Source organism: Pseudochaenichthys georgianus, chromosome 22 (assembly GCF_902827115.2).
Source record: "Pseudochaenichthys georgianus chromosome 22, fPseGeo1.2, whole genome shotgun sequence".
Lineage (NCBI taxonomy): Eukaryota > Metazoa > Chordata > Actinopteri > Perciformes > Channichthyidae > Pseudochaenichthys > Pseudochaenichthys georgianus.
Window position 1 is genome coordinate 27,371,294 of NC_047524.1, and position 24,364 is coordinate 27,395,657.

Below are 24,364 nucleotides of genomic sequence, written 5' to 3' on the forward strand. Positions count from 1 at the left end.
AGGAGGACTGAGGTGGATAAAGAACAGAGCTGGGTCAGAGATTCAGAGAAATCAGAGAGGAATGATGGGTTTGGTTTGGGAGGGCGGTAGACAACTGTCAGGACTGACTGTGTGTGACCAGAGAGTTTAAAAGCCAGGTGTTCAAATGAAGGAGCAGATGAGATGGGGATGAGGCTGGTTTTAATGTCCTGTCGGTGTATTACGGCAATTCCACCACCTCGGCCCTCCGAGCGTGGCTTATTTATGTATGAGTATCCATTGGGTGTAGTGAGGTTGAGTAAGAGATAATCCAGAGGTTGTTGCCAGGTTTCTGTCAGACAGAGAAAGTCCAGTTTATTGTCCAGAATGAATTCGTTGAGAATGTGGCTTTTATTGTTGAGGGAACGGGTATTAAACAGAGTGAGCTTCATATTGCTTTGGGTGGTGAGGATTGACTCAGGTGTCATTGCCAGGGCTTGCAGACAGGGGGCGCTGACGTCTGTATTGTTGTGATGACGTAGTCGAAAGGTGGGTGTGCGCTCAGCTGACCAGAGTACGGGGATGGAGTGACCTGTGTGAAAGTAAACTTATATGGATGTATTTTTTATTATTTATTTAACCTTTATTTAACCAGATAAAAGCATTGAGATAGAATCTCATTTGCAATGCTGACCTGGCCAAGAAGGCAGCAACGTTACACATAACACATAACACAAACATATAAAATACAGAGAACATAACTAAGAAAACAAAAGATAAAAAAGCAGTCACTACATTGTGCACATTAGGACAGTAAGAAAGGTGCACTACTTATTACTGCAAGAGCAGCTGGTGGTAAGGACTTCAGACAACTTCAATCTAAAACATACTATTGAGACAAGTGCCCTCAGTTTGAGGCGTGATTGAAGGTCATTCTAAGACCAAGGACCATAATAAAAAAGACTCCTTTTCCCAGCCTCAGTCCGCACAGCAGGAACCTGGAACCGTATCCAGGCGCTGGATCTGAGGTTGTAAGAGTCACAAACTGGAGCAAATCTGACACATATATGTACAGTGGAAGCTTACCTAAAATGGCTTTATACATTAATAAAAACCAATGCTGCATCCTACGCATAGTAAGTGAGGACCATCCAGTTAGGCTATACAGTTTGCAATGATGAGTCCTATAGGGTGCATTTGATATATCGCAGTGCAGCATGGTAGAGTGGGTCAAGTTTGGCCAAAACAGTATCTGGTTCGTTTTAGAAGTTCGTGGTTTTTGATGGCAGAGATGCATAACGGTGTGGAGTGGTTGTTGAGTTGTAGAAGTCTCGCAGCGGAGTACCTCAATGCCATGCCAGGCAGGAGAGACAGAGCGTTGAGTGGACAGGTGAGCCGGTCAGCCGCTAGCATTAGCAGCTAGCGGGTATCCTGCAGCTTGATGACTGCAGAGATGCAGGCAGCTAGCTCCAGGTAGTCCACGGAAGAGGGGTCCAGGCCAGCCAAAGACAGGACACGTTTTGAAAAGTCCGGGAATGGGGTGGAGGCAGCGTTGGAGGAGCTAGGCAGGTGAAGCCAGGAGGATCAGAAGGAGAGCAGGTGGAGCGGAGAAACGGAGCCGGTGTTTTCAGGTAGGAAAACACGGACACTTTCACACATCTCAGTGATCCAGGCAGTGGAAGATTGACATAGATCTTAACCGGACTGGTCGGCCAAAAAGCTGCTAAGAAATGTTGAGGAAAGAGTAAAAAAAAATCCAGACAGAGAAGCGGCGAGCAAACGACGCCAGCGTCCTCTCACATACGGTATGAATGAGGTGAATACCGGATGTCAGGGATCAAATCAGGGATTATCCGTCCTTCATCTTCACCAGCCGGGGCGGGATTTTTCTTCGAAGGAAAGAAAGACGGGTCTCTTAGACCTTGCATAGACAATAGTCCTCTTAACGACATTACGGTAAAGAACCGCTATCCTCTGCCACTCATGTCCTCTGCTTTTGAACTACTTCAGACTGCCAAGATATTCACCAAGTTGGATTTAAGAAATGCATATCACTTGGTTAGAATAAGGAAGGGGGATGAGTGGAAGACAGGATTCAACACTCAGTGTGGCCACTATGAGTATCTTGTAATGCCTTTTGGACTGTGTAATGCACCGGCTGTGTTGGACAGAATAGAGCCCAGTGTACAAGATAAGGGCACTAGACTTCCCGCCGGGACACACAGTGTCCAATCGGCCCTGCACCCTCAAGAAACCTGTCATACCTGCCACTGGAGCCCTCGTTTTCAGTGGCTGTCGCCACGTCGCCTCCACACACTGCCAGATGTCTGGCAACGGGGGCGAAATGAAGGCTGGCTGCGCCGGGCCGTAAAACCCCTGCGGCTCACCGGCTTTGGCGGTAGTGGCAGGGGGAGCGGTAACCCTACACGCTCCGCCGCGATGGCCATCACCGCTGGGAAGTGCGGAACTGTGAGGCGGCCCGTCCTGGGCGCCGCAACCAGAAGCACCCGACACCAAGGAACCTTCCTCGTCTTCCTCGTCAATGAACGGGGCCGGCAGGCCCGCTCGATGGCGAAAACGAATGGCACCGCCTCAAGGTCCACGTGGTCGTCCGCTTCTTCCGGCGACGCGTAGTAGGCCTGAAAGTGCTCCATGCGGTGCCAGCGGCTAAACTGTGGTAGCATCTGGCAGGCATTACAGGAGGGAGACTGCAAGCCGTCCCCGGTGTGTTCAGGCCCCAGACACTCGAAACACAGGCGGTGGGGATCGGCACCTGCGATTAGGCCGTTGCACGTAGGGCAAGGTCGGTGCTCAAGGACTGGTGAGTTTTTCATTCTCTCAATTTTCTTCTCTCTCTTTCACTCTCAGTTGTTTATCCTGCTCGCTGAAGAGAAAAGGATGACGGACGGGAGGCGAGGCCGCCTTGTATACTGTGGGCCTGCGCACACTCAGGTAGGCCCGCCCCCTACCTTTATAGATTTCTCAGTAGGTGAACGCTTGCATAGGGTGGTCGAGGGCAGTACCCATAGAGTCCAGTAGAGGACGGAGCCTGTGAGATATAACAACATTTATGATAATTTCTTTGTAATGCGGAGTTTGTCCCTTGAAAAGGTTTCAATCACATGTTGCTTTTAATTTCATATGTTAACACAAATCAATGACCTCCAATGACATTGTACAGTGTTTGCCTGATAAAATATTGTATTTGAGATCTTTGTAGATAAAAAAAGTTAGAATTTGTAGTGATCACCACTCAAATAACAGTAGATAAAGGCCATGACGTGGAAGGAAAGCACCCGGGTGTGTTGCTCTCAGGTATACTGCAGAGAAACATGCTAAAGTCATAAACTTAAAAAAACAACAACATTTGAAGATGGTGACAGCTGATCTGTCCCCTGAAATCTACATCTCTATCCTGCCTCACATCACCTCAGATCCCCTCCTCCATGTCACCCCTCCATGCTGTGAGCTATCCATCATTTTCTATCATTGCCACCTCATTATAATGCAGGTGTGTTAGAGTTCCAGATGCAGCCACTCCATCAATGTCAGTCATCTTATCTGTAGTATATTATATGTCTTGTATGGCTTGTATTGCTGTTCAATCGAGTCGAACAGGTACTTCTGGGAAAAAATAAGGGAACATTATTAGCTTTGTTCGTTGTGCTCGCGTCCCAGGAGGAAGTTTAAAAAGTAAGAGACAATGGAGTCTCTGGCATAAGGTTCAAATGGTTTACTTTAATTAAGTCGCGTGGCAATGAGACAGACAGAAGAGTGTGGAGCCCGCAGCTACAACTATGGTCTTGCAGTGGGAGAAGAGCGAACAGAGCTCCGTGGCTCACTATATAGCTTCAGCATTTGGCTCCTCCTCTTCAATGGCGGCTGGTGACACAGGGGGACCTCCCACCTCGGTCTTCAATGTCCGTTATCGCGTAAAACAGATGATTTAGACGTAGTCTCTACATTGTATAGCTTCACACGCCTTTTCTCCTCTTACTCTCTTTCATGACTTTTTATTTAATGCATTTTAGCGGCTACAATAGTTGTTTACTCAAAAACGGAAGTCAAGCTTACTGGTGATATTTCGGAGATCCTTTCCGGAATAGCTTTTCAAAATAAACGTTAGCCACAGGCGAATGCTAACCGGAAATGTTTTCACAATAAAACAGTTTTAAGATTACTGTATGTTTAAACCAAGCGGCAAACTCTGGGGAAGAGCCGGGAAGCCAATACGGAAGTGCCACACACTGCAGTTCATATATTAGGCGATGGCTGCAGAAAGGAGCAATTTCCATAGACCCCCATGTTAAAATGCCCAATTTTACAGCAGAAAAAATAATGTTTCTACCCCTGGCTCCATACATTTTATTATCGATATAGTTAGATTCCACCTTCATGATTATGGATCTGTGAGTGAATTGTTTTCTAACGCGACCCTTTTATTTATATTAGGTCTTAAAGTGTGTGCATCAATTAGGGCGTGGTCACATTGAGTGACGGCTCTGTCAAGTGCCTGCCGCTGTTAGCTTCTTGTCTCTCTGCTAGCTGCTCCGTGAAGCTACAGGGACTCTGCCTGCTCAGCTCATCCAGGAAACACAACTTGTAGCCGGCCGTGGTTGTTTGTTCTTCATGCTTATATATCGGACTATTGTGACTCGCTCTGCGGTTAAAACAGACGGTGCATGAATGCGGTAAGTAAAATTTGAGTCCTTTATTTATGTGTTAATGATTTTAATCAGCTACGTAATGAATGGTAAGCCTTGGGTTAGCATGTAAGCTAGTGGTAGCTACATCGGTGCTAACGATTGTAATCGTAGCCTCCAAGTTAAAATCATAGACTGTATATATAAAGGTTAAAACGAAATAGACAAGTGTTAAGTGGGATAATACTGTTGAACAAATGGCTTCTGTTTGAGGTTGATAAAATAAGGTTACATCCTTGTAATTTAGAGATATTTTATTATGTAGGTAGAACTGTATGCATCTAAGGTTAATTTAAATTGGCTATGCTCAAGTATGTAGACAAGCTAATGTCGTGTATGTGAAATCAACCTCACAATAAGATGTGTGTATATTACAATTATTAATGTCATATTTCAAGATGATTACTTAGATATTACAATATGGTTGATTGAGCTGGAGTTCATTATCGAGCTTACACGTTAACGTCATAGTCATCTGAAGAACGAACCCAAACCTTATTGTTTTTATTAATTGCATTACCAAATGGGTATCAAATAAACAGTAAGCATTGGTAACACAACTTCCAAAGTTACAGTAAAATAAAAAGGACCCTGACTCGGACAATACACTATCCAACATGTTCAACAGAAGAGAATCAGTCATATTGTTTGTACACATGGTACTTTACATATATATATCTGTTTGTTTAAGGTGTCCAGGTGATGCAGACAGGCTGGACCAGAGAGTGAGAGACAGAACTGGACTCCTCACAGCAGTGAACTTCAGCTCAGGTACAAAGACTCTTTTGTCATACTGTACAAAGAATCAAGAAAGATATTGGTTTAAATGAATGAAGTATTGACTTGAATACACTGATATACATTCCAATACACAATACTAAATACCAGATCACCTACACATCAGTTAAGTTGAGGGTTTATTCCATGCAAAAAGTTACATTTTAGATATTTAGCAATATGACTTTGTCAGCTTTCTAATTTAATGTATTGAAGGCAAAGATATTTAACACAGTGAGAACTGCTACTATTTATCTCTCAATATTGTCTGTAAAAACGTGGTAAAAGTTATTCTTTCAGTGAGACAACAGAGCAAGCTTCTACAGTTGCACTACGTTTTGTAACAGTTAAATATTATTTTGATAATAACATATATTTCAATGTTGATGAACTTCATACTGTTCATTCATAATCTGATTGCTCACTGTTAAAAAAAACATTACAATTACAAAATAATTATATCTACAGCCCCTAAACACACAAACACAACGCTTTCATAAATAACACACTTGTTCTGCAATAATATGTTTTATGTTTCCTGTCATTTTTGTTAGGAAAGGACATGCCTGAAAGACACGACATTTTCTCCTTCTCTGAGGGTCAAGAAGAGCATCCAAGAGGAACATTAAAAGCTGATGTTATGAGACACTCCATCAGCTGATTATTTCTATTTGCCTCACTTTATGAGCTTTACATTGCTTGTGCCTTGTACCGCAGAGTTTGCAACATCACAAATAAATGGGGCCAATCTTCAGTCAGATGTGAATGTGTAATCTAACATTTTCAGTAAGAATAATGGACGAAAGGAGTGCAAATACAAATACAATTTATTGAAATGTGAACCAAAAGTTAATCAAATGTTTTAAATAAAAAGCACATATGGACAGAAGGTGTAAACCTATTACATTTATAAGTAAACACATTTAGTCAAATAACGTGACAGACTAGGCCTGTGCAGTTGGTATGAGCTGTGCCCAGCATGGGCTCCTCTATCAGGCCTGGTCCTCCTCGCTGAGGAAAGACCCTCAGTCCTCTCCACACCAACAGACTGGACGTCCATCACACAGAGGTTTCTCCCTGAAGTCTCTGCAGCTCTCTGGACAACATGCTGTCTCAATCCGTCCACACTGAATATGAGAGGGGGAAAATGAAAATAATAAATGCTTTAGACAATAAGAAACATAAAGTTGACTGTTGAGTTGCTCAGTTTTTTTAGATTGTCAATACTATTACTGTATAACTAATATATCAGGTTAAGAGGCACATTCAAATAAAGATTGGTCTTTAAATAAATACATGTTGTCTTTTGAATTGTTTGTCTAAAGTCAAGGATCTAGAACTGGTACTTAGTTTGAATGATACAGTCTGGTTATTATGCTGTTTGGAGGAGGCCTCACAGGTAAGAGCACTAACTAGCTACCATCACATGTACCTTAGCTTGACTTAAACGTATAATTAAGTGATATCAAAATACAAATAACTAATGTCATGCAAACATATTAATATTTGCTTGATTCCAGTGTTGAATTTAGCACAATTGCATACAAACATTAAGGGGTTTTAAGATTCTGAAGTATTATGCTAAAAACTCAATAACTTAGATTATTATTTATAGTTTTGCTGAATAGTTTTATGTCCGCTTACCTTAGAAACGTAAAATGCGACGGCAGTGTGCAGATGGGGAGCATGTTAGCTTAGCTTGGTAGCTTCAGCTAGCTCTGGAACTTCCAGCTTGGTGGCAGCAGGTCCCGCCTCGGCTCCGCCTCTTTGCCCTTATTTGGAGCAGGCTGGAACAGGCGGGAGTTGAACTCTGACGTCACTGTCGAGCCGTTAGTGGCCGACTCCGCCTACTAAGGGCTTCACGGCAACTCTGCAGATTCCTATGGGTGACGTCACGGACCCTACGTCCATTTATATATACAGTCTATGGTTTAAACCAAAATAAATCATTAAACATTGATTTTAATTTCTTACAAAATCCAAATGTTCAATGTCATAAGATTAAGAATTAAAGTGAAATACATTATATATTGTAGATGTATTTTTACTACAGGTGTTGAATCAAAGTCATTGTATTTAATAGTTTGAGTAGTTTTGGCAGGGTTTCATGGGATACAAGTGTTTCTGAGTGGAGATTAAATCACTTTTTTACTGTATGTCTCAGCACGAACAATTTTATGAAACGCTATTTCATAATACTTGTGCTTCATTATATTTGACAGCAACAGGGGGGATGAGTTAGTGAAAGGTGATTGAGAATTTGAGCTCTGAATGTCAATTAGTGGAAGACCACAAAACGTTCAGCATTAATGTGCATCGTGTCAAACCATGGCGTACTTTTAACTTTCTTTAATTAGAGATGAGAAAAAAGTAACAATGGCTATAAGATAATACTCACACATTATCTTACCCGTTATTTTTTAATCATAACTTGAATGTAAAAGTAAAGCTATGTTGTGGACATGTTAGAAACACCACCCCAGTCTCCATTGGTGTCACTTGTAGGGATACTTTTTTCAGATTTAAAAACCACTACTGCATTTAGCGCCCCCTGCAAACAATACTTACACATAGATACATACTATATGCTTACAATATTTGTTTTGACCCCTAGTGCAGTAACTATGCTACACTGATGCAAAGCCGGAGCAGCAATTGCTTTACTCTTCTCTATTCAATAAATACTGATTTTAAACGTGTCGCAGGTCCAAATTGGTTACCAGAAATACACCCAAAATGTGTGAACAGTCCTTAAGATTGTACATGTTCTCTTGTGCAAATAAATTCACTTCTCAAATAATACACTTCTCAAAGTGTACAATTCATTGTGCACACTATTTTCAACATTTTAAGTGAAGGCATATGCCGGTCTCCAGTTTTATCGGGCCTTACTTTTTAATACATCTCAGTGTTAGCAGCCGCCTGTAATTACAAAAGCTTACAAACCAAGCTTTTCCATTTGACAAATTTCATAATTTCTTTTGAAATATGATGATTAAAAAGACCTTTTAAATGAGATGTCACACCAAATAAACACTCAAATGGAACTTGTGATATGTGTCTCATTGACTGTGAAATAATCACTTTATTTTCCCTCTTCCCCGACACTCACAGACATGGTGGCATCCATTTCAATCCCGTCTTGTTTGGTGATGAGCTGGCGTTAAATCCTCCCAATCTGCTCACAAATGAATGTATTATTTGGTGAGGATTAGTGTTAAATGGCTCTTTTCTCTGCCTCTGTAGACTAAATAGAATGGGAATGAAATGCCAACTATCATCTAGACCAGGGGTTTCCAACCTTTCTTCATCTGAGAGCTACTTTGAAAAAATGAAAGTGGCCAAGAGCTACTTGCATCACATCGCTGACATTTATTCACATAGCCCTCATCAGTTGAATTAAGCAATACTTTTGTACACGTGTGAAATCTTAACTTCACATCAATGTCCAAGAAAACGAACATTTTTCACATATTATTATGGCCCACATAGTGAGTACATCACTGAAAATTCACATAAATGTCCTTAATCACCACCTTTCAAGCATTTTATGCACTTATGGTCAAATACAGTAAGTGCATTCACTCTTTTTTACAGTCAGTGAGATGAATGGCGCTGCATGGAGTCCACCATAGAGGTGTAAGCTGGACCCACTTAGGTTCACTCTAATAAAGTCATTTAAATGTTCATCAGTCAGTCTTGTTCTGTATTTAGATGTAATTACATTCATGTCAGAAAAAGCTGCTTCACAAAGGTCTGTAGAACAGAACCAAATAAAGCAGACATGTTCAGTGCTGCTTGGTGAATGTTCTTATAGTTTTCTGGGTCGACAAGGCTCCAGAAATGTTGAGAGTTTTGCTGAGACTTAAGCTGAACATTATTTTGGAGATCTCCACAGGATTGACACTGTACAGTTCAGCCATCTTCTTATTTTTCTTCGTCTTGACATGAAATTATAAACCATAATAAATCAATAGTATAGATCTAGCCTCCCTATATCTGTGTGTGAAATTATTACATCCTCAAAAACAAAAAACTAATACTTCTGCAGTCTAGCTGCAGCTAGCAACGGTCTTCGGTTTAAAAAAAAGGACACTGAAGGTCCTGCATGTGGCATCACTAATATGACTTGAGTCTGAACACAGCAGACTACAGGAGTATTTACAATAGCCAGGGGCGGATCTACGGGCGGGCAGCTGCCCCCCCACTGTACAGCCTTGCCCCCCCAGCTGCCTAACTTTTATTTCCCTAAAACTGTACTAAAACAAACCTACACTATTTCCACAAGCTTCTCAAGCAACAAAACAAGCATTACATTAGTTAAAATTGAATCATTTTAAATATCATTTTAGGCCCGTTAAAAACGCAGCTACGGCCCTGCATTAAACTGCAGAGCGGCGTTCACACAGACCGCAGCTCACGCCGCTGCAGAGAGGGAGCGAGCTGTCCCAGCACCTATGGATCAGCTTCCCCTGGGAGCATTTCCCTTTCCACTAGTTTTGTTTTTACTAAGGACGAGAGCTTGAAACTAAATATGAATAAAACACTGCCGTTTGAATCGATAGCGTTTATGAGACGGGCGCTGTTTGGGGCGTTACGTTACAAAATACTACGCAGACAGCGTTAGCTGGGAGATCGATCACTTTGCTAGACTACGCGGTAGCCTAATGAAGCTTAGCGCAAGTTCAGACAGGAAGACCTAACACTCCGTATTGCTCGTCATGGCAATACTTGCTCCCTGCATCTAAATGACAGGGAGCGCCTCTCCTCAGCTAAACCTATCACGCCCCTCCATTTACAAGCCTAATTATCGCACCTGTTAATCCCTCTATATATGCTCTCCCCTGTTCTATCAGCTGTCTTCCAGGTGTCAACGCGCAACCAGCAGCAGAGCTTCGTCCCAGCTCCAGGCATTATTCATCAGCTCCGCAGTCTGGCGGATTAAGCTGCAGGTGGCCTTCCCCAGTCGGCTAGCGGTTCCAGCCGGCCGCCCCGGACGCGGGAGGAAAAGACAAGGAAATCGGGCTCCACGGAAGTTCCTCCGGCTTAATGGAAACGGGCTACTTCACCCAAACAATTGACGCACGCCTTCAGTCTCTCAAGAGGGTATCACTGGCTTCAGGGCCGCTCAAATGCGGCGCTTCCGGCTTCACGCGGAACGGGTCCTCATCGCATGCGAAGCTTTACCCATTCTGGCTTCAAACCACAACTCCTCCTGCAGGCAGGCAGGGCTCAAGCTACATCCCATTGAAGCTACTTCCTCCTGCGCCTCACTCCAAAATAGGCGTCAGAGTAGCGCTGGCAAGAGGGGTAAGGTGAGTTCCAGGCAGTGTTGGGTGTAACGCGTTACAGTATGGAGTTTCAGTAACGTATTACTTGCATTACTAATGCAGTCGGGTAATTACTACCCATTACAATGCTCAGTAACTAACGCAGTTTCAAGCTTCAACACAGCGTTACCTGAAATGAATGGCGCAACTTTTTCTAAATATGCAAAAGACAAACAAATGTGTCTATGATGTATTTTCGATCAGACGAGATCTCTCTCCCCGGTCTGCGTGCGAGGGGGCGGGGCAGTTTACACACACGCAGCTGCTACATGCAGCGGAGCACTCTGCGGAGGTGGCGGAGAGAACGCGCTCCGAGGTGTGGTTAAACTTTACCCGTCTCGACGTGGAGAATGCTCGTTGCCAAAAGTGCAATAAGAGTTTAGCTTTTGTCTAAACATTTATCAAAGTGCAGCACATTCAGACAGAGGAATGCACCGTTTTCCACTGTCTAGCAGCTCTGTAGCCCCATCCACGAGTAACGTTTCCACGTCAGGTGTCATGTATGCTGGCAGCAACACACAGAGTTCACTAAATTATACAAACATGGGTTAATGATTAGAGGTAACTGAGTATTTTATTTTGTTGGGCTAGAGTCTTTCCCATGCTGTTTTCCGGGAATAATAGTCAAGCCGTCAGGTGCAGCATAGGCAAGACGAGAAGATTTGTCATAACTTTAACAAAAATGTCTGTTACCACCTATATCGTACATTCCTCCACATCTGCAGTCCTGCAAGGACGCTCATCCGAGGTCTGTATGCCCCAGGCGCAACCGCAGCTTTGCCAGTACCTCGCGCCAGGAACCACATGGAAAATAATCCCCCCCACCGCATTAACGCCACACATTAGCAGCGGCCATATCTACTCACTCAGACACTCAATGAGTCTTCGTTTTTATTCACGGATGCTGCCCATCCGTGGGGTTTTTGGGGAGTTTCTTCAGGGAGAAAGAGAAGTTCACGTAAGATGATAGAAGACAGTCTAATCACCCATCTTTGTCTCACCGTGGCGTAATTAAACTGCTAATTAAGCTAGTCCCATATCATGGGTCATGTTTCAGTATTTACCGAAGCATACATCATTTTATGTTGCGCATATTGTCTCATTTATATTGGTTCATGCTCACATGGCTTACGATAAGCCAGGGTATAACATTCATGTATCATTGTACTCAAGCTAACAGCTGCATTACATTGTCTACATCTCCCTCTTCCCCCGGACATCGACTCGTGCCGGCAATCCTAGATCTCTCAGTTTACCTATGGTAAACATGCATATAACTGGTGGTGGTGTCTTAATAGCATTTAAGGGCTTCGTCCAGGATAGGTGCAGCAACCCTGCTGCAATCAAGGTAATTATTCCTCATCCCTACAACAACCAGACGGCCATCCAAGATCTCTCTTTCCTGGTATCTATACATTTAGTGGTAGTGTTCATATGTGCATGTTTAACCCTGCATCGCAGGTCATCGACCATCGTGTCGGCAAGGTTTAGTGGTAGTGTTCACGTAAGCCCGGCAGCGATTCCGGCCGTTGTTTAGTGGTAGTACGTAAGCCCGGCCTGATTCCGGCCGGTGGCTCTCGGGTCAAGCATCTTATGATGTACAGTAAGCCCAGCAGAGAACAGTAAGCCCGGCAGCGATTCCGGGCGTTGTTTAGTGGTAGTGTTCTCGTAAGTCCGGCGCTGATTCCGGCCGTCGACCTTCGGGTCAGCATCTTATGATGTACAGTAAGCCCGGCAGTGATTCCGGCCGATTGTTTAATCCACATGTTAATCTCTCATTTCATCCATAGATCACCGCAGTCAGCCCACAAGACGTTCCGGAACCTCTGCCCAGGAGCCAGCGCTCAACCCGTCAGGATTCCTCCCCTGCATCTCCTCTCTCTCTCTTAAATAGAAGCCCCCTAGAAAGGCACCTCGAATCAGCAGGTTTATGAGGAAGGGCTTAGCGCGTCCACCCTCAAAACATATGATTCGCTTGGAGAACGTTTGCGACGTTTTGCTTTTCCGTAGGCATCACACTTAAACCTGTTCTCATCTCCACCGTGTGTGCCTTCATGTGCTACTGCGCCACTGATCGCCACCTCAAACCCCAATACATCCGGGGCCTCTTAGCAGGAGTTCAGTTTAACGTTCGCGTTCCGATTCCGGCTTTCCCAGCCTGTTCGCAAACCAGTCAGTCAAACTCATCCTCAAAGGTCTCATTAAAACTTTTCCCCCGTCTTAGACCGGAGACGCCCTATTACACTCTCCACTTTACGCCTCATGCTCTCCAAACTTAGAAGTGGGTTATTCTCCCCTTATATCGATGCACTACTCGATGCTCTATTTCTCCTAGCTTTTTATGCCTTTCTCAGACCAGGCGAATTTACCACAGCTTCCCTTACTTTCGATTCCAATCGAGACGTCAGCTTTCTGACATATCCTTTCACGCTAGCCACTTTAGCTTATATCTTAAACACTCCAAATGCGGCGGCGCCTGCTCCGTCATCGCCGCCCGCATCGACTCCCAGTTCTGCCCTTATAAGGCCATGATCAAGTTCCTACGGCTTAGACCTACCTCTAATCCTCTCTCACCATTATTCCTTATCTCAGGGAATTTTCCTTTAACGAAACGACAGTTCAATGTCTATTTAAAGTCCTCATTAAATCCGGGTTATCACCTCTTCTATACACGGGGCACTCCTTTAGAATAGGCGCAGCTACTTCTGCTGCTAATCAAGGTGTCTCATCCTCATCCCTGCAACAACTCGGACGGTGGTCCTCCTCTGCTTTCTCATCCTACATTCGCCCCGACCTCAATGCCGTGCTGGCTATCCAAAGGTCTCTCCAAACCTTAACAAATTGGTATGTATGCATAACTGGTGGTGGTTCTTAGCATGTCAGCACGTATGTCGCCCCGCGGCTCATGTTTATTTCTGCATATCTAAACCTGTATGTCCAGGCTGTAAAACCTTCGGGTCTGTATAACGTGTCCCTGCTAAAGCAGGTTACCCCGCAAGAGAAAAGGTTCGGGAAGCCTCGCACGTTCGGGGCAGGAAGACCTAACACTCCGTATTGCTCGTCATGGCAATACTTGCTCCCTGCATCTAGATGACAGGGAGCGCCTCTCCTCAGCTAAACCTATCACGCCCCTCCATTTACAAGCCTAATGATCGCACCTGTTAATCCCTCTATATATGCTCTCCCCTGTTCTATCAGCTGTCTTCCAGGTGTCAACGCGCAACCCTCCTCCACCCCTTCGCCTCCTGCTTTCAACTCCATGCATGCACACACATGCATTTCCAAACATTTGGACTACCTATGTTGCAAATGTATTATCTTTTCAATTTACACACGGCATCTATTGCACGTCTGTCCATCCTGGGAGAGGGATCCCTCCTCTGTCCCTGAGGTTTCTCCCATTTTTCCCTTTAAACTGGGTTTTCTTCGGAAGTTTTTCCTTGTACGATGTGAGGGTCTAAGGACAGAGGGTGTCGTATTGTCATACTGATATTCTGTACACACTGTGAAGACCACTGAGACAAATGTAACATTCGTGATATTGGGCTATATGACTAAACATTGATTGATCGATTGATTGAACTCAGGACCAAGCTTAACCTTCTCCCTTCCAACCGGACCTAACCACTTATCACCACCACCAGTGTCTAGACCCAGGGGGGTTCATCGGAAACGGTTCTTCCCTTCCCGATTGATATCCTACAAAAAACCTGGGCCTAATCGCCAAAACAACATTTCATTCATTTGTTATGAACTGTCATCATTATGTTTCATTGGTATAATGTGACCGATAATAAATATGTATTCCATACATCATGTCTCTCCTGATTGAACTATTAAATCCACGTAAACTACACATCACAGCCATGAGGCCAGATCAATGAAACCAGGATACATCCTTTACCGTAAAAACTGGATCCAAACACAGCTGCCCGTGTGCGCTTGATCAATACTTTCTGATGTTATATTTATGATATGCTACATATTAGCTAGGCTACATGGTCCTAACGTGAAAAGTTATACAAGCATTTGTACCAGTGCTTTTCACAAGTAGACTCTTGCAGGCCAGAGTATAGGAGTGATTCAACACCAACAAAAAGACATATGAGGGACGAACAGAAAGAGGAAAAGGAAAAGAGAGATGAAGAGACCAGGAGGGTCAGAGCAGGAGGAAGAGGAGGAGATGAAGAGACCAGGAGGGTCAGAGCAGGAGGAAGAGGAGGAGATGAAGACATTAGTGAAGAAGAAGAAATAAAGATGAAGTATCAGAAAGAGGGCCAGAGGCAGGGATCAGGAGGCAGATGAAACTCCAGCTGGACCACATAGTATGTTCTTATTCTCCTTACATATTCCAACCCAGTCTCACGGCATTTCGTGTTCACCAACACGATTTTTAATCTATTGATTCGTGTTCACCAACACGATTTGCCCCTTTTTTTCATGTTGCACAGCACGATTTTAAAAGCAATGTATTTCTACTGGTAATGTGTTTCGTGCCTGCAGGCTGCAGCACGTCTTTTTCTCCGGTCGTGGAAGACCGGAAGCTGTGTGGTTCATAAAAACATGTTCTTACTCAATATCAAGCCACAGTTATTGCTTTTATTTTAAATCGTATAATTTCGGACTTTTGTTGCCGTCTGTGAGGAAAATAAATGGGGCTCAGAGCCTCAGGATACTGAAATCTGTATTTTTTAAATCTTTTTTTCCTTCTAATTTGTTATTCTTTTCAAAATAACACACTGTTATTTACTCACCAATAACACACAATTATCCTTGCTTTTGTTTATTGGTTTAATTCCATAATCTCGGGCTTTTTTTGTGTCCGTCAGGAACTGAATTTCAAAATAAATATAACCGGAAACAGACGTAGGCATTTCGAGCGATTACCCAAGACCCTCAGCTATGGTTTTAAGCTCGCTGATTGGATGTGTTAGCCGCAATGCATGCTGGGATTTGGTACTTATATTATATGAAATCCGGAAAATATTTTAAAAGAATGAAATAATACTTAATTCCGAGTGCTCTTGCTTTTCTCTTTGAAAGTCATCACATAACGGCATTGTAATACACGGTTCGGCTGCATTACATATTACAGATCTGCCGTAGTTCTTTATTTATAGAGCCCTGATGAGAAGACCTTTGGAAAAACTGGAAGAAATGCCGCCGAAACTGAATACTTGACGTGGATCATAAATATATCAACAATTAAACAACATCTTCAATTTCTCTTCACACAATACGTCTCCTTGCAGTATCAACACTAATTCGGCTGATTTTTACATTTGATCTAATTCATAGATAGGTTATATTTACACCATAACGGTGCACAGCTGATAGAACAGGACTGTAATTTGTAAAGATTACTGATTTTCTTTGAATGCAAGAATGTAAATACTGAGTCTGAAATAGTATAGCAATATGCTGTAAAATGATGTGAAAGCATGCATAAAACTATACATCTTCAGATGTTGTACATACACACTAATAAAAGTTATTATGGCTGTGTGTACCTTGTGTGCACCTCCTAGTGGTTAAAGCACGTTATTGAATTATATTTTATTAAAAAAATATTAAGAGTACATACTTTCATAGGGGGAAAGTATAAATATAGAAATATAGAATATAAAAAATCAAGAAGATACTATAAGTGATCTCTACAATAAAACAGTTTAGTGCAGGATGTACAAAGATATTAATAGGAGGAGGTGCAAAACAGAAAAACGGATTAACCTTTATTTAAACATTAAATAACAGATTAAGGTCTTCTTTTAAATAAGAAAAAAACGTTGGGGGTATCTATCTACAGATAAATATTAAGCCTGACAAAGTAATTAACGTCTAATATATTGCTTTCCTGCAATGTTAACTATGTTGAAGCACTTATTTTAACTGATATTATACACATTAATTATACTCTTATGTATGTAGATAGAATAAGAAATGTGCAGAATATGACAGTTTAATGGTGGAGGTACACACATATTGATAGATGTCTTGTAATGCACTGTTGAGGAACCTGTGACCCAAGTTTTTCATTCATTGCATAACTACACCGTAGTTGTGTATGATATGTCAATAAACCTTTGAAAATCTTGAAAGGGATGTGCAAAATAGCCATCATATACAGTCTTTAATTAACTATTAGTAGAGAATAACGAGTAATGAATATACTTTATTACTTGTTTCCATTCATGTCAATTGCAGATACATGTTTAGTCTTCTCAAGCACCAACTATCAAATATTTCTCCTGATTGTTGGCACTTGACAATCACCTTACCTGAATTGTACTCGGGTGTAACTAAAGTCTGATTTAAGGGTTGTTTATATTTCACATAATTAATCAGAATCTGCAAAGTAACTCAAATAAATGCAGTGGAGTAAAAATACCAGGTTAACCTCTGAATTGTAGTGGAGTAGAATTACAAAGTAGCAATGAGCTGTCATGTGGGTATATATTAATGCTGCGCATTATGGACACAAGCGATTTTCATCCATTTATTAATTATATGTTTTACATTTGATAACACCAATGTGTTTAATAATGGCAACTTCTAATTGTGGGAAAAAAGAAAACGTTCAGTAGAGACGTCCCATAGAACATTTTGCGAAACACAATAGCCAGCATGTGTAGTTCTGGGGGGGTGTTCGATTCCAGTTTTGGATGGTCTGGCGTGGTTTCGTTCCATTTCACACAGCTGTTTGACGCTCTGCGTAACCTTACGGGGACTGTAGTCCTAAACGATAGCTGGGGATTATGGGTATTGTAGTGTCTTCGGCCATCCTAAACTCAGAAATGTTGACAATCGCAATGATGCTTGAAATGTCCCTTATAGGCCTACGTCTGTTTCCGGTTATATTTATTTTGAAATCCAGTTCCTGACGGACACCAAAAAAGCCCGAGATTATGGAATTAAACCAATAAATAAAAGCAAGGATAATTGTGTGTTATTGGTGAGTAAATAACAGTGTGTTATTTTGAAAATAATAACAAATTAGAAGGAAAAAAATATTTAAAAATACAGATTTCAGTATCCTGAGGCTCTGAGCCCCATTTATTTTCCTCACAGACGGCAACAAAAGTCTGAAATTATACGATTTAAAATAAAAGCAATAATTGTGGCTTGATATTGAGTAAGAACATGTTTTTATGAACCACACAGCTTCCGGTCTTCCACGACCCGACCGGAGAAAAAGACGTGCTGCAGGCACGAAACACATTACCAGTAGAAATACATTGCTTTTAAAATCGTGCTGTGCAACATGAAAAAAAGGGGCAAATCGTGTTGGTGAACACGAATCAATAGATTAAAAATCGTGTTGGTGAACACGAAATGCCGTGAGACTGGGTTGCATATTCCATTACAGCAGCTCAATCTAGCAGCTCTTAGTATTGACAAATATTGATTGAAATGTGTTGCTGCACACAACACATCCTCACTCCCAGGTCGGCCTATGTTGACGTTATGTCAAGTCCCCTGCCGGCTTTTTCCAACGCAAGGGGGGGGCCTTAGAGTCCATTTTCAACGCAAGGGGGGGGCCCTTAGCGTCCATTTTCAGCTTTCCGTGATGTCCATATGCTTCTATGGACGCTCATGGAAGCACGGCATTCGTTTGTGTCGACTGCCCTTAAAGGCAATGAGAGTCCACCAGAACCTCTCTTTGGTGTGGTGTTGGTGTTGACTTGTGTAGTGTTTATCCTGGGATGATGGACTCCCTCAGAGTATATCTTTGCATTGAGTCTGTCTGGTCCGCATATGATCTTAGGTTTCAATTCGTCATCAGATAGGCTGCACCTTCTCATGGGTTTAATGCAGCCTCGTGACCCTCGACTTTTTGAAAATATTCTCCAGGAAAAGTGTGACCGTGACCGTTTCCGATTGATGCAAGAGAGAGTTATACATCCATGGATCGAACACGGCAACATTTCTCCGCAGGACGGTAACGTTAGGTACTGTAAGTAGACACCAAGTGAATAATTCTGAATATTCATATTTGTCTTCTTGTTTTAATTTGTATGACTAAACAACAACAAATTATAACGTTAGCAAGTAGAATATTTGTGACGTTATTGTAGGGGTAACGTTAGCCGTAGTCAATCAGATTAACGTTATTTTGACAACGAAAGATGTATTAGTTTGCTGTTTTAGCTGCCGCTCCCGTGAATGGGGCGAAGCCTGCGAGCTAGTTCAGGCAGTCAACTCGAGCACTTATGCTGCATTCATACATAACGCCCCCTTGCCACTCTACAACCAACCAAACAGAGTCTCCTTAATATGCCGCTCTATTTAACCTGCCAGATCTCTCTCCATGCATTGCTTGCTGCTGCTATTGCTGCAGCTACCTCTACGTCGCTGCTGCTTGCCTGCCCCACCACCACCCCAGCTTCCACCCCAGCTTCCACCTGTAGGCTCGGGGGTTAGTTATTTAATCATCACTCATCGTGCTATGTATATCTATGGAGTGATGATGCCCGAGCCTAGTCGCCAAATTCAACTATATGCTGCTTCTAATAAACATGTTAAAGGAACACGTGAGTTGTCTGACTGAACTTGGGCTAATGTTAATTGTTAGGCTTCATTCACACTGACTCAGGGTGAAAACCGCTCCTCTTTCCAATCATCCGACAGGGGGTAACATTACGGAAGTGCCGCAGCGGCCTTGAATAAAAAAATATTAAATCCAAAATCAACTCTAGTCTGCAGGCACCGTTTTAAATAATGAGACCGTTAACGTTAGCAGCTGTTAGCTAAGCTACCGCCAATTTGTTTTTGTACTCTGAATAATCAGAAAAATATGTCACATTATATAATGACTGTCACCGAGTCATCATTTTGAGAAAAAGGCCTTTAAAGTTTCCTCTTCTCTGGAATCCATCGATCTTATTGATTATTAGCGGAGCAAATTATCATAATACTACGGAGGGAAGATATTTTCATTTGGATTACTAGTCTGGGGGAAGTGTGTGTGTGTGTTTGTGTATTTCTGCATTCCGGGGAAAACACTCACGAGAAACACCGGCTGTTGTTCTATTTCGTATATGGCTTCGCCCTCTAAGGCTATCGCTATTGGGTTATCCCTCTGCGCCCCCGCGCAGCACTGAAACACTTGTAGTCCACGCCCACCCGCTAGGTGGGCCCCACCCTCGGGCCTCCTTCCGGTATAAATAGGAAGGTGGCCCGGCAATCTGCTCCCTCTTTTCTTCAGCAACCAGCAGTTTACTGAAGCACGAGAAAAATCATGAGCAGCAATGATCATATCCGCATGTGTCCTTCGTGCAATACAGGATATATCATGAGCTATGATTTACACCCGATATGCGCATCCTGCCTGGGGCCAGAGCACGCGGACGCGGCTCTCAGCCAGCAGATCGCATGTCCTCACTGTGTGCGTCTCCCATCATCCGACAGGAGGCAAAGGGCTGACGCTCTAGCTGCTGCGGGTGAGGAGGACGACTGGCCCATCCAGAACAGGGACGACAACCTGTTCCTGGAGGCGAGTGGGGGGCAGGAGTCGGACGACTCCTCCCCCGCCTCCATCCAGGGCTCGCCATGCGGCTCTCCCCTTCCCCCTCTTCCCCGGACGGGGGAGACGGGGTCGGAGCGAGAGTCAGAGGTGGCGGTCGAGCACGTGGTCCCCTTCTCCGTGGCCACGGCGCTACCGGCATTGGGAGGCATCATGCTGGAGCTGCCGGAGATAATCGGCAAAGCAGCAGCATGCAGAGGCCTCCCCGTTCCACGAGTACGGGAGAGGGTGGCTCTGGATGACATGGCCGGAGTATTTTCCCGGGTTCAGACGGGCAGGAGTGACCCGATCTGGCCGCGCTTCCCCGCCATTAGGCGTTACCAGGAAGGGGCAGCGGCGAACCCGAGGACCTTAAGGGCTCCGGTGGCAACCTTTGTTCCCTTCACTAAGGTGGAGGGGTTCACGGACGAGGTTTTTCCAACCACACCCGCTCTGGAACCGAGCTTAACGGCGTTTTTCGGGGTTAGACAGGCCAACTTGGTCGCCGGACGGCGCCCTATGTTGACCACCCCCAAAGACCAGTATGTCGCCCGCCAGGCTGACCGGGCGCACCAGTGTGCGTTCCAGGCGTCGGCAGCAGCGAACAACATCGCGTTGCTGACCAACTCGGTGGTGACGTTGGTCGAACGGTCCACCACCGTAGCTCCGGAGGAGGCAGAGGAGATCGCTAAGGCGGCCAGCACGGCACTCACGCTGTGCGCAGCCGTGGCAGTCTCCCAGGCCAGAATCACGGCCTGGATGACTCAGATCCAGCGCCACCTTTGGTTGCAGCAGGCAGCGGTGACAGAGCCAGCCAGGAAGGTGCTGCTGGAAGCTCCGATCAGCTCGGACGGGCTGTTCGGACCCCAGTTCCTGGCCATGGTCGAGTCCATGAAGGCGGCATCGGAGCAAGCGGAGGACATCCGCCAGCACGTCAGCTGGCTCCAGCCAGCAGGGAAGCCGCAACGGCGGCAGCAGCAGCAGCCAACCCAGCCACAGCGGCAGACACGCGCAACAGCCGAGGCGTCAGAGTCGTCCGTCAGCGGCGGGGGCACCGTCCTGCGCCTCCGGCCCCCCACCAGAGAGGGGGGGCAAGAAGGGAGTGAGATACTCCCGTTCGGCGTCTGCTCCACGAGAGCCGCCGAAGAAGCAAAGCCGGCCTTGACGGTTTGGGGGGGTGTGTGAAGGAAATAAAAAACGATTATTTCCCAACATGTTGTCTGAGTCATCAGTTACAAATGTATTTCACATATCCTCCACCCTGGGTGAACCAGCTGCCTATGACCTATCGGTTAATAGCCAGCAGAGTTTGTTACAAAAGCCTGCACTATTTAATCTATCGATGAATAAGCGGCAGAGCACAGTAACTACACCAGCTGCCTCCAATCTGTTGATTAGTAGGCAGCAGGAGTCGCTGCAGAGGCCTGATGGTTATGACTTTTCGGTTATTAAACCACAGACCTCGCGGCATTCCTCTGTCCACCTACACACGGTCACAATAAGCCCATGAGCGCCGTGGTAACGCCTCATGTGGATATCACTGCACACACACCCATCCATCCTCTGAGCGTGTACGCGCGTCATGATGAGAAGCGGAGTGAAATGCAGCGTGTGGAGGTTTCCTCACAGCCCTTTCGCTCTAGGCCCACCTTGGGTTACCTCACGGGCAGCGGCGGCGAGGGCTTGGCGTGGCTCGTCGTCATGACAACCACAACACATCTCGAGCATGTGCGCCCGCTCTCAGTGTTTCTCGGAGTGGCAGCGCGTGTTTCTGATGGACAGATGGATGAGCAGGCTGACCGGACGCACCAATGTGCGTTCCAGGCGTCAGCAGCGGCAAACAACATCGCTTTGCTGACCAACTCGGTGGGGACGTTGGTCGAGCGATCCACCACCGTGGCTCCAGAGGAGTCGGAGGAGATCGCTAAAGCGGCCAGCACGGCGCTCAAAAAAGGAGGGCACCGTCCCGCACCGACGAAGGCTGCCTATGACCTGTCGGTTAATAGCCAGCCGGGTTCGGTACAAAAGCCTGCGCTATTTAATCTATCGATTAATAAGCGGCGGAGCACAATAATTACACCAACTGCCTCCAATCTGATGATTAGTAGGCGGCATGGTTCGCGACAGATTTCTGATGGTTATGACTCTTCGGTTATTAAACCACAGACCTCGCGGCATTCTTCTGTCCGAGATACGCCACCTATACACGGTCATAATAAGCCCATGAGAGCAGTGGTAACGCCCCATGTGGATATTACTGCACACACCTCCATCCATCCTCTGAGCGTGTACACGTCTCATGATGCGAGGCGGAGTGATACGCAGCGTGTGGAGGCCTCCGCACAGCCCTTGGGTTGTCTCGAGGGCTTTGGAGTGGCTCGTCGTCATGACAACCACAACACATCTCGAACAGGCGCGCCCGCTGTCAGAGTGTTTCTCGGCATGGCAGCGCCTGTGTTTGATGGACGGATGGATGCACAGGCTGATCAGCAGAGGGTACACCCTGCAGTTCGCCTCCACCCCCCCACAGTTCAAAGGGATACAGGTGACATGCCCAACATCCCGAGAACAGTGTCTTGCGCTCCAAGCAGAGCTACGGGAACTCCTGTTGAAAGAGGCTATTTCTAGGGTTCCCCAGGAGGAAGAAAATCAGGGGTATTACTCCCGCTATTTCTTATCCCGAAAAAGACAGGGGGAATGAGACCCACTTACTTCCATGTGCCATCATTCCGAAACACAGGAAATTCCGGAGGTTTTCATTCCAGGGAATAGGCCGTCTGACGTTCGGCTATTCCCTGGCTCCTCGTACTTTTTCAAAGTGTGTAGAGACGGCGCTGCTGGCTCGCTCCAGGGAGGAAGACGCTTTACAGACGGTATACTCATATCGCATCTGTCAAAGCGGGGTTTCATGATCAACTGGGAAAAGAGCTGTCCTGTTCCAGCCCAGAGTATTGTTTACCTGGGGGTGGAATTGAACTCAGCCGCATGAGAGCACGACTCTCACGGCAGAGAGTGGAAACGCTGACAGCTCTCCTTCAACGTGTCATACCACGCAGCGTGGTGACGCGGGAAAAGTCCCCACGTCCTGTCAGAGGGGGTTCCCCTGGGCAGAGTTACGTCACACACCTCGGTGTTCACAGACGCATCTCTCTCAGGGTGGGGAGGAACGTGCATGTCACATGTTTTCCACATAAATGTGCTGGAATTGATCTCCGTACGGAGAATAATTCAGCACTTTGCCCCGTTGCAGGGCAGGACACACACCGCCACTCATCCCCTGAGCGTGTACACGCCTCATGATGACAGCCGGAGTGAAACGCAGCGTGTGGAGGCTTCTTCGCAGCCCTTTCGCCTCACGGGAGGCTGAGTGCCCCAGCGGCAGCTCCCGCAGCGCCACGGCGTCAGGGCTCGCTGCAGAATTCTGCTAGTTTGAACCTATCGGTTAATAAACTGCAGAGCTCGCAGCATTCCTCTGTCCGAGATACGCCTCGTACACACGGCCTTAATAAACACATGAACGCCGTTATAACGCCTCGTGTGGACAGCATACACATACCTCTCATCCTCTGGGCATGTACATGATGCGCATGATGAGAGACGGAGTGAAATGCAGCGTGTGGAAACTCCCTCGCAGCCCTTTGACTAAAAGTGTGAGGCGGTGTCGCAGGCGTATGTCTCGGTAGAGCCCCGGAGAACATGCGCACTCCACCAGAGGAATTTCCTCCTCCGCGGCTTTGCACGGAGGAATGTCAGTGGAAGATATTTGCACGGCTGCATCTTGGTCTTCCCCCTGTTCATTTATTCAATTATATTTGAGGGATGTTTCCCTTTCCTCTGACGCACCCCGTACTGGGTGTCCTGTCAGAGTGAGTGACGTCAGGGAGCCAGCTGAGCGCCTCTCTCCTGCCTCTCGGCACACAGAGAGCGGCCTTTTCCCCTCGTAGGAGAGGGATGTTCCCCTTCCTCTAATACACTTCATACGAAGTGTCTGGTCAGAGTGAGTAACGTCAGGGATCCAGCTGAGCGCTCTCCTGGCTGGCTGGCGCGGAGAGAGCGGCTGTTCCCCCTCTATGATCGCAGGATAAGGTGGGACC

General features: G+C 45.3%; 3 long non-coding RNA genes across 3 annotated transcripts; 2 read left to right on the forward strand and 1 right to left on the reverse strand.

Annotated features, from left to right (window-relative positions):
• Positions 1-5,041: 5,041 nt before the first annotated feature.
• Positions 5,042-6,731, forward strand: LOC139436070 (uncharacterized). Its single transcript, XR_011645281.1, has 2 exons — positions 5,042-5,432; positions 5,998-6,731. It is a non-coding gene; the product is annotated as an uncharacterized lncRNA (long non-coding RNA).
• LOC139436071 (uncharacterized) lies at positions 6,248-7,173 on the reverse strand. The gene is made up of 2 exons (XR_011645282.1): positions 7,083-7,173; positions 6,248-6,565 (listed from the first exon to the last, which is right to left on the reverse strand). It is a non-coding gene; the product is annotated as an uncharacterized lncRNA (long non-coding RNA).
• A 1,387-nt stretch (positions 7,174-8,560) lies between these two features.
• Positions 8,561-9,125, forward strand: LOC139436023 (uncharacterized). Its single transcript, XR_011645234.1, has 2 exons — positions 8,561-8,642; positions 9,036-9,125. It is a non-coding gene; the product is annotated as an uncharacterized lncRNA (long non-coding RNA).
• The last annotated feature ends 15,239 nt before the right edge of the window (positions 9,126-24,364 follow it).